Here is a 9,341-nt window from a genome sequence, read left to right as displayed (position 1 = left end):
CTCGATCTTCTTCTTCTGTATTGATTTTAAATGTGCGCGAGAACTGAAAAGAAAGAGTAAGAGACGCTAGGTGTTCTACTGATCTTATTCTAAGTTTTTTTTTTTTTACAGGCCTATATTAAAAAAATTTTGAGGCCCTAGACCCAGGCCTAGTCCGTCTTGCCCTAGGGTCGGGCCTGTTAGGATATATAAGACCTCTTCAAAGCTGACACCAACTTCCTAAGTGGATTGCTTCTCTTTGTTCTCTATCAAAAACAAACCCTTATGAAATATACACATTCTAATATATGATACTGTAACTTAATCACTGGACACTGATTATCAAAGTATATAAGCTATTTTACATGTAAACACAGTTACTAAGAAAAGAATGACATTTTTTCGTTGAATTGCAAGATTTAGAATCGTTCTACACGCACAAATGATATTTATGCTAGTCAAATTGATCGGTAAATAGCTCAAAATAGATTCAACATTGCTAACATTGCTATACATATCTATGAATATAACAAGAAACACAGGTATAAACCAAATACAAGGGAATCCACCCGAATCTTTAAACAGCTGAGAGAATAACTATTACGAGAGAATATAGACCTCAGTACGGGGGATTTAGGCTTCGTCGCAGGTGGTGGCGACACTAGAGGCGTAGGAGATGGACAGGGAGAAGCGAGATTGGAGCCGAGGCGATGTGTGGAGGAGGTGGGTGGTGTCGATGCGGTTGCGATGACTGCTCGGGTTGATGTGGTTGCGATGACTGCTCGGGTCGATGCGGTTTGGTCAGTATATGGCGGAGTCTCCGATGGGTGTAGGTGGTGGGTTCCGGCGGTCGAGCAGCTCTGGACGATAGGGAAAAATAATAGTTTTAGGGATCAGTTTAGTGTGTATCAGGGTCTAAGAGTGATGGGTGGTAATCCATTTTATCTTAAAACAAATTAAATTTCGGCCCAAAAAAGGCGCAAAATTCACCCGCCTAATATTTCGATACCCTAAGCGACAAAAAGTACACTTTTCCGTCAACTTAGTACTTCTAAGGCGACGACAACAACAATTTCCGTCGCCTAAGTTTTAACCGATGGAAATATTCTGTCGACTAAGAAAAATATTAGTCGCCTAAAAAAATTAAATTTCGGGCCGAAAAAAGGCGCAAAATACGGCTGCCCAATATTTCAGTATCCTATGCGACGGAAACTTTCACTTTCCGTCGCCTTGGTCTGTCTAACCCGACGAATTATTCAATTTCTGTCACCTAAGTAACAACAAATTTCATTTACCCGCCTAATATTTCTGGTTTCCTAAGAGACGGAAAGTGGACTTTCCGTCGCCTTAGGACTTCTAAGGCGACGAATTCTTCATGTTCCGTCGACTAAGTATATTTCTAAAAATTATGGACATTTTATTATATTTACATCCGAGTATTTTTGTGTAACTTTTCAAACTAAACCAAACTATACTTACTCCACGTAAGTATTCGTACATAAAAAAGCATACATATGCATTTTAAAAATTACATGTAGAAATTAAAAATGAAAATTTGCATGAATAATTAATGGTTACAAATTAATTTAAAAATACATATCTGAAGTTATGCCAAATTAATACAAGTAGATTATACCGATCGAAATCCACAATTAATAATGGTTACATTAATCGTACTCATGATAATCTGAGTCGTCTGAATCATCATCCTCCTCAGTTTGGTCAGAATACTCATCATCCCCTATGTATTCGTCATATATGAAGCCGTCGTGATCATGATTGGGGTTGCGACGTTGTAGCGAGTTCAGTTCAGATGGTGTAACTGGAATGTAACCTATGATAGTCACAACGTGTTGGTTGTTGACACGAATATCCTCAGTATCAGGGACTACATGTGGAGATTCCTCTTGATATGGTTCATTCGGTTGATCAGTTGTTATTGGTTCACTGGGCCCACTCTCATCATCCCCTCCCAGTGTAGCTGCACACCAAATATTTCTATGTGACATCACCTGCACCACTTTCCAACCCTCACCCATAGCCGGATCATCAAGATAAAACACTTGTTTCGCCATGGTGGCAAGAATAAACGGCTCAGTCTCATACCATACACTGTTTGAGTCCACTGATAACAAACCACGATCCATAATTGTACTCCTCCGTCTGGTTGGGTCAGTATTGAACCATTTGCCCTTGAATAACACGACTGGCATATGGTTGCAACATTGTTACATTATAATTTTAAGAGCAACGTTGTTACATTATAATGTAACATCAAAAAGCTAGCAACATATATTTAATTTATGTAACATCATATATAGAGATCGATAGAAAGGTACCCAAATAGTGAAGTAATCGAGAAAATCTCTCTTGTGTATGACTTCGTTACCATACTGCCTCAGCAAATGGGACTTCAAGTATCGCTCGGCTTCTTCGCAATGTTGAAGGGCAGACCAATGAGCCTTTTTGATCTCAGCATTACTTAATCTTTCAGAATTACTTAACCTACCGTACGGTTCAACATCGTTGGAAACAACTGATAGATTGAATTACTGGCTATTACCCTCTCCAGATGATTCCCCCACTGTGTCTTCATCATTAAGATATGTGCTACAGTAAGTTACGCACTCAACCTGAATGTATGCCGCCGTGATCGACCCTTCAAGGAAACGTTTGTTTTTGTTCTTCTTCTTGAAATCCCCCAGTTGCCTGCAAAACATATATTTATTCTCTTACAGTAAATATTTAAGATACCATTTATCTTAATTTGAAAGAATATATATATATATATATATATATATATGATTAATTAAGTAAAATAGAGTGCATACCTCTCTATTTAGGTATAGCACCAAGTATACTGTATCGGACCAGTAAACAACACTTGTTTGGAAGATGGATCATGATGTACAAAGAAAGGTTAGGGAAAGATCCTCTCCAGCTTGCACATGATGTACACAATGTGTTCTTGCAATGACCGAACATTAGTACTTTTAAGCTCTTTAGCGCATATCCTCTGATAGCGCATATCCTCTGAAAAACTTGGAAAAAGCCACTAACGTGTTAACCACATCACTCTGCAAATATAATATAATTACCACGGGAAGAAGACGTTGCAGCAAAACATGACAGTCATGAGTGTTCAACCCAATAATCTTATTTTCCCCCATTTTAACACATCGAGCAATATTCCCTGTATACCCATAAGGATACTTAACGTTACAAAGCCACTGAAACACTTCCGCATTCTTCTGAGGATGGACTGTGTAGCCTACTTGAGGCATTATGGTTTTTTTATTTTTTTTTTGGTCTCTACTAGCCATAGCTTAGGGTGTATACCCATTTTCATAAGATCAACACGGGCTTTGAGGGTGTCCTTGTTCTTATCTTTGAGATTCAGAATTGTTCCAAGAATGCTATCACAAACATTCTTCTCTATGTGCATGACGTCCAAGTTGTGTCTGATTTTCAACGTCGACCAGTAAGGCAATTCAAAGAATACACTTTTGTGCGTCCAATACTTAAACTCATCAGGCGTGGGAGGATTCAAGTCGGCTACTTCTTTATTGGTGCTCAAATATCTGAACTAGTGCTGGTTAAGCCTCTCTAAAATCCACTCACTAGACCTCCCTGGGGGTTTTAGATTATGCTCCTCAGTCCCATCAAATACCTCAACATCCCACCGCACTCATGATCCTCGTCAAGATGTCTACGAGATCCCAAGAAACAAATTTTGTCAGCGTGGCGACTAGAATTGATGTCATCTATGCATCCGGGCAAGCCTTGTACCCTTTAGTTTGTTGGCCAGACAACATCCCATAAGCTGGATATTCACTGATGGTAAAAATAACATCTGCTTTCATCATGAATGAAGTTTGACCATGCCTGTCAAAAGTAGGGAGTCCATTTTCCCATAACTCCTACGGCTCATCAATTAATGGTCTCATGTACACATCCAAGCACTTTCCTGGAGAATACGGCCCTGGAACCATAAACGTAAGAAAATTGTACTCCTTCCTTATACACATGTTGGGAGGTAGATTGTATGGAAATACTATCACAGGCCAAATGCTATAAGACAAATTCCTGTTTTCAGTAGGATTGAATCCGTCTGTTGCAAGTCCGAGTCTGACATTTCGGCAGTCTCCAGCAAATTCGGGAAAAGAACAGTCAAAGTGCTTCCAAGCCTCCCCGTCTGCGGGGTGTGTGAGATTATCCGGATCTATCCTCTCCTCTCCCTGGTGCCTTGCCTAATGCCATCTCATATGCTTGGCCGTATGTGAAGACATGTACAGATGAAGTGGAAGTAACGAAGAACCTTCTTAGGAATGGGCCGGTTTTTCTGTTTAGATGATGTGGAAGCTTCATACCTTGGCTCGTAGCAGTGTGGGCACTCAACTTCATCTTTGTTATCTTTATAATACAAGATGCAGTTATTGACGCAAGCGTCTATCTTCTGATGATCAAGACCGAGGTCAGCCAACATCCTTTTAACCTGGTCGAAATTTTCCGGACAACTATTACCTTTGGGAAGCACTTTCTTCGTAACTGCTATATCCTCGTCAAAACATATGTTAGTCTTTCCCCACTTGTTTTTTATCTGCATTTGCTCCATGACGGTACCCAACAAAGTATGCTCACTGCCAAGATACAATGGGGTTTGTCCTTCCCGTACAAGCTTGTTATACTTATCATAATCACTGCTGTGGTCAACATGGGAGACATTAGGAAAGGTGTCAGGGGGTTGTCATAAACAACATTTTACTAATATCCTGAGGCGGCGAACGGGAAGGCATCATTTAAGAGGTTCATCACAGCAGGGTCCCCGTAATTAGCATTGGAAGATCCTGCCTGCTGATTATGTTATGCTTGAATTTCTGCAAGTGTAGGCATTTGAACTTGATTTTCGCCGTGCCATGTCCATGTGGTATAACTAGGACAAATATCGTTTAGTGCCAGGTGAGAATATATGTCTTCATATGTTATTGGTTTCCAATTGAGACATTTGTTGCACGGATATATGTGAATAAATTTTGTCTGGAGGACTATGTAGACGCACGAACTCAAGAAAATCAAAAATGTCTCTCATATAAAGAGGGGATCCTCTCCCTAATTGCATCCAGCTCTTGTCCATGTTGTACACTGTAATAACAGAAATAAAAATAATATAATACTAAAAAATACGTTATTTAATAAACGGGAAATAGATATATATATATATATATATATATATATATACTTTTTTTGGGAAAATGACCATTTACTCAAAAACAAGGATTTTAAAGCCTATTTCAATGAAAAAACTGTTCGGTAACCCATATTAATGTTTTAACGCTTCTAACAATTATACCCTTATTGCATTAATTAATTACACGATGAATCATCATGTTAAAAAAAGAGAGAATTAAATTTAGTTTACCCCCATGAGGTTTAAGAGTAACTTCATGTTAATCCTTATACTTTCAATTTCATCAGTTTACCCCTCAAACTTTTGAATTTTCCTCAACCGTGACCAATGTTCTATCTTCTATCCAAATCATAAGTTAACTGCTGATAATTTTAATTTTAACTATGGGGCCAGTATCTAGAATTAACCGTCAATTCAAACGGAATATGAGAACGTAGACATGATAGATAGAAATTGAAGAGTTCAGGGGGTAAACTGATGAAATTAAAAGTGTAGGGACTAATATGAAGTCACCCCCAAACCATAAGAGGGTAAACTAAATTTAATTAAAAAAAAAAACACGTTCTCCCAGACTCCCACTCTCCACGATCAACCGAACTCTCAGCTCTCCCACTCTCTCTATCTCTCTCTCCCTCTCTCTCTCTAACACTCGATAACGATCTCTGCTTTAGGGTTCTTCACGATCTCTGTGATTCCATCGATTAAGCCACGTCGCTTTCTCGTTAAATATTTGTCAACTCCGTAGCTCTTCGCAGATAAATCCTAGTTGAGCAGGAAATCGCTCTCTGCCCTAATCTCAGTTGATCGAAGTCAATCTGTGGTTCAATCTCGGCGTCGCTGTCACGTTCAATCGCTCACGCTCGGGATCACTCTCTGGTTGAATATCGACGTCGATATCTGCTTCAATCGCTCTCACTCGACCTCGCTCGGGAAAACCACAAAAACAGGTACATTTTGAATTTTATTGAATTTAGGCTTATTTTGGACTTCTCAGATGATATTGAAGCTTGATTCTCTGATTTAAAGCCATGAATATGAAAACATGAAAATTATAGGGTTTCTCTGATCATAACTGTTACAGATTGAGATTAATGTTGTTTTTAAGTTGATTTTTCTAAGATTTACTGTGTATAATTGGCATGACAATGAAAGGGAGACACTGTATTGTTGTTTACTCTTATCAAGTAGAAGTTACTAGGGGGCAGTAAACTTTCACTGGGTTTACTAGGGGGCAATAAAGTTGTTTATTAGGGTAAAAATGGGTATCTGTTGTGTATAATTGGCATGAAATTGAAAGGGAGAAACTGTATTGAAGTTTTCACCCCCTAGTAGAAGTTTACTGGGGGGCAGTAAACTTCCACTGGGTTCTCTAGGGGCCAATAAAGTTGTTTATTAGGGTAATAATAGGTATATGTTGTGTGTTGTGCCCCTGAAATTGAAAGGAAGTTATTTTTTGGAAGTTTACTAATCCCTAGTAGAAGTTCACTGGGGGGCAATAAACTTTATTTTTTGCATATGCAGTTTATAAATGCAAGTTTTTACTACTTATATATAGGATGACAAGAAGTTCAAGACATTTAGTTGTGAATTCTGATACCGAAGAGGATTCGGTTCAAGCATCTGTAGCTTCTATGAGGACAGAACAAAATTTAGGAGAAGTTTTACGAAAGATAAAGTCGAAGAAAAAGATAAAAGAGGTCCAGAAGGGTGCCGCTGCTGAAGAAGAAGAAGAAGCAGTACTGGTAGAAGAAGAAGACGATGATTACACTGAAGATGAAAATGGGGAAATAGAAAAGTATCTTTTTCAGAAGTATCTTTTTCAGAAAAGATCAATAGGCAGAAAAAGAAAACAAGCGGAGACAGATTCAAGGGAGGAGGACGACGAAGAAAAGGGAAGCAAGAAGAAGGAAAAAGGAGGAGAAGGTGACTTGACCAAGATCAAACACGTGTAGCAAAAGTGCTCACTAACATCATTTTCTACGTTAATGAATAGAGTCGAGGAGAGCATCCCAGAAGAATTATGGGAGTTGATAAACAACACTTGTTTTCGGGGAATAATTGAAGCATTCAGATTGGGCAAGGTTGAGGAGGATCAAGTGAAGAAGCTTGAATCTGATTTTGAGATCCTAATGAGGCACTACAACAATGACAATAAAAACTTCATATTTGGGAACATGGAGATTGAAATTACGGAGCATGATGTTCATTCAATTTTTGGCATAACCAAAGAAGGCTCGGATGTGGATATCACAATAGACCAGAAATACTGCAAGGGTAAGAAGAATGTGGCAGATTCTGCTGTGTTTGGAAAGCAAACAAGAAGAACAATCACCAAAAAGGTTATTGATGACACATTAACAAAAGAGCTTAGGAAGATTCAGAAGAAGAAGGCATATCCAAGGAAGATAGCCTCTTTGGTTATAATATATCTTATGGCAGTTTTATTTTTCAACAGAAGCGGGAACCACATTGAATAGAAACTGATACTCAAGTGTGAAAACCCTGAAGGCATCGACAAATACAACTGGTCACATAAGGTATTAGAATTCTTGCACCAAGGACTTCACAAGCACGTAAGGGGGGAGCCAAGAGTTTTGAACGGATGCCTCCTTCTGGTTCTATATTGGTTCCTTGAGAAAACAAAAATAAAGAAGCGGATTATCGGGAAAAAGTTGGAGACTCCCAGATTTATAAGATGGTCAATACAAGAGATGATCAAAGAAAAGGAGTATTTGAGAAGAACTAAATTGCTAGAGGTAATGGTATTTTATAAAAATATTGCACAGATAAAATATTGTTTTTCAAAAAACTAAATTAAACTGATTTGTGTCTTATAAATGTAAAAACAGGAACTCATAATAGAAGGTCCATAGATGGATGAGGAAACAAGTTCCGGCAATGATGAGCGGTAGCAGGATGACAATGGAACACCAAGGACAATTGATTGGGTAAGTTTGAATGGTTACTAACACCTAGTAAAACTATTGGCAATGAAAATGGAACTTCAATTGCAAGTTTACTGAGCCCCGGTAGAAGATTACTAGGGGGCAGTAAACTTCTATTTGGTTCACTAGGGGTAATAAAGTTGTTGATTAGGGTATATGGTTGTGTGTAGTTGACATGAAATTGAAAGGGAGATAATGTACTTTAAGTTTACTGAGCCCCAATAAAAGTTTACTGGGGGGCAGTAAACTTCTAATGGGTTTACTAAGGGGCAATAAAGTTGTTTATTAGGGTATATGTTGTGTGTAATTGTCATGAAATTGAAAGGGGGATCGATAATGTATTGTTGTTTACTGACCCCCAGTAAAAGTTTATTGGGGGCAGTAAACTTGTTTATTTGGATATAATTGTTTAACAGTAACGATGTCGTTGTTATAACGTGTACAGGAGCTGCCGATGGAAGATATGAAGAAGAAGCTGACATAACTTGCCAAAGTAAATGAAGAACTGGTGAACAAAAACACTGAATTAAAGAATATAACAAATCATTGAGCTAGAGAAAGAAATGAGGGCAGACAAAAATCAAATCAACGCTCTCAAGAAACAGTTGCACAAGGCGGCAAAACATGCTCAGACAAAGCAGATAATATGTGTAACTGAGGGGAAGGAGGAAGAGGAGGACAGGTCAAGACCGGTTGAAGAGGAAGAATATAACTGCAGAGACAAAATGGAAGATCATAGCTGCAGAGAGGAGCAACCAGGAACTGAAGAGGTAAGAGTAGAAATCAGTTTACTAACCCCCAATAAATATTGTGTTTTCTTCATTTTTTTGAGGATAGCTTGTGTGTTTTCTTTTGTGTAGTTTTTTGAACAAGCAGCAGAACCAGAGCCGTTGCAAAAGATATTTCCAGAAGACGATGAACCTATGACGACCGATGTCAACCTGTCTAAACTAGACAAACTTGTTGCTCAAGCTGTGGAAATGGCCGGAACAAAAATGAATGAAGAAACTAGCTTGAAGAATAAAGGACGGCAAGCAGAAGGGCTCAAGAAATATGTCAAGCAGAAGGGCTTAAAACAAACTGTGGAGACTGGTTCGATTAAAAGAAACGTCAACCTAGAGAAGCGTGGGGCAAAAAAGAGGAAAGAAGAAGAATGGGAGTATGACACCCCTGAAGGGCTAAATCCAGCAAAAAGAACAAAGGAGGAGGAACATAAAGTCCAAAATGGT

The 9,341-nt window shown here is 38.6% G+C and overlaps 1 pseudogene across 1 annotated transcript in view; it reads right to left on the bottom strand.

Annotated features, from left to right (window-relative positions):
- Positions 1-9,341, bottom strand: part of LOC101295121 — a 141,616-nt pseudogene that overhangs the window by 68,887 nt on the left and 63,388 nt on the right. Inside the window, exons 3-5 of the transcript XR_184393.1 lie at positions 4,350-4,682; positions 3,319-3,440; positions 1,657-2,185 (exon numbers count right to left, since the gene is read on the bottom strand). The product of XR_184393.1 is annotated as an uncharacterized LOC101295121 (transcript). The remainder of the gene's footprint in view (positions 1-1,656; positions 2,186-3,318; positions 3,441-4,349; positions 4,683-9,341) is intronic.

Source organism: Fragaria vesca, linkage group LG3 (assembly GCF_000184155.1).
Source record: "Fragaria vesca subsp. vesca linkage group LG3, FraVesHawaii_1.0, whole genome shotgun sequence".
In the NCBI taxonomy this organism is placed as follows: domain Eukaryota; kingdom Viridiplantae; phylum Streptophyta; class Magnoliopsida; order Rosales; family Rosaceae; genus Fragaria; species Fragaria vesca.
This window is presented reverse-complemented; position numbering and strand designations above follow the sequence as displayed.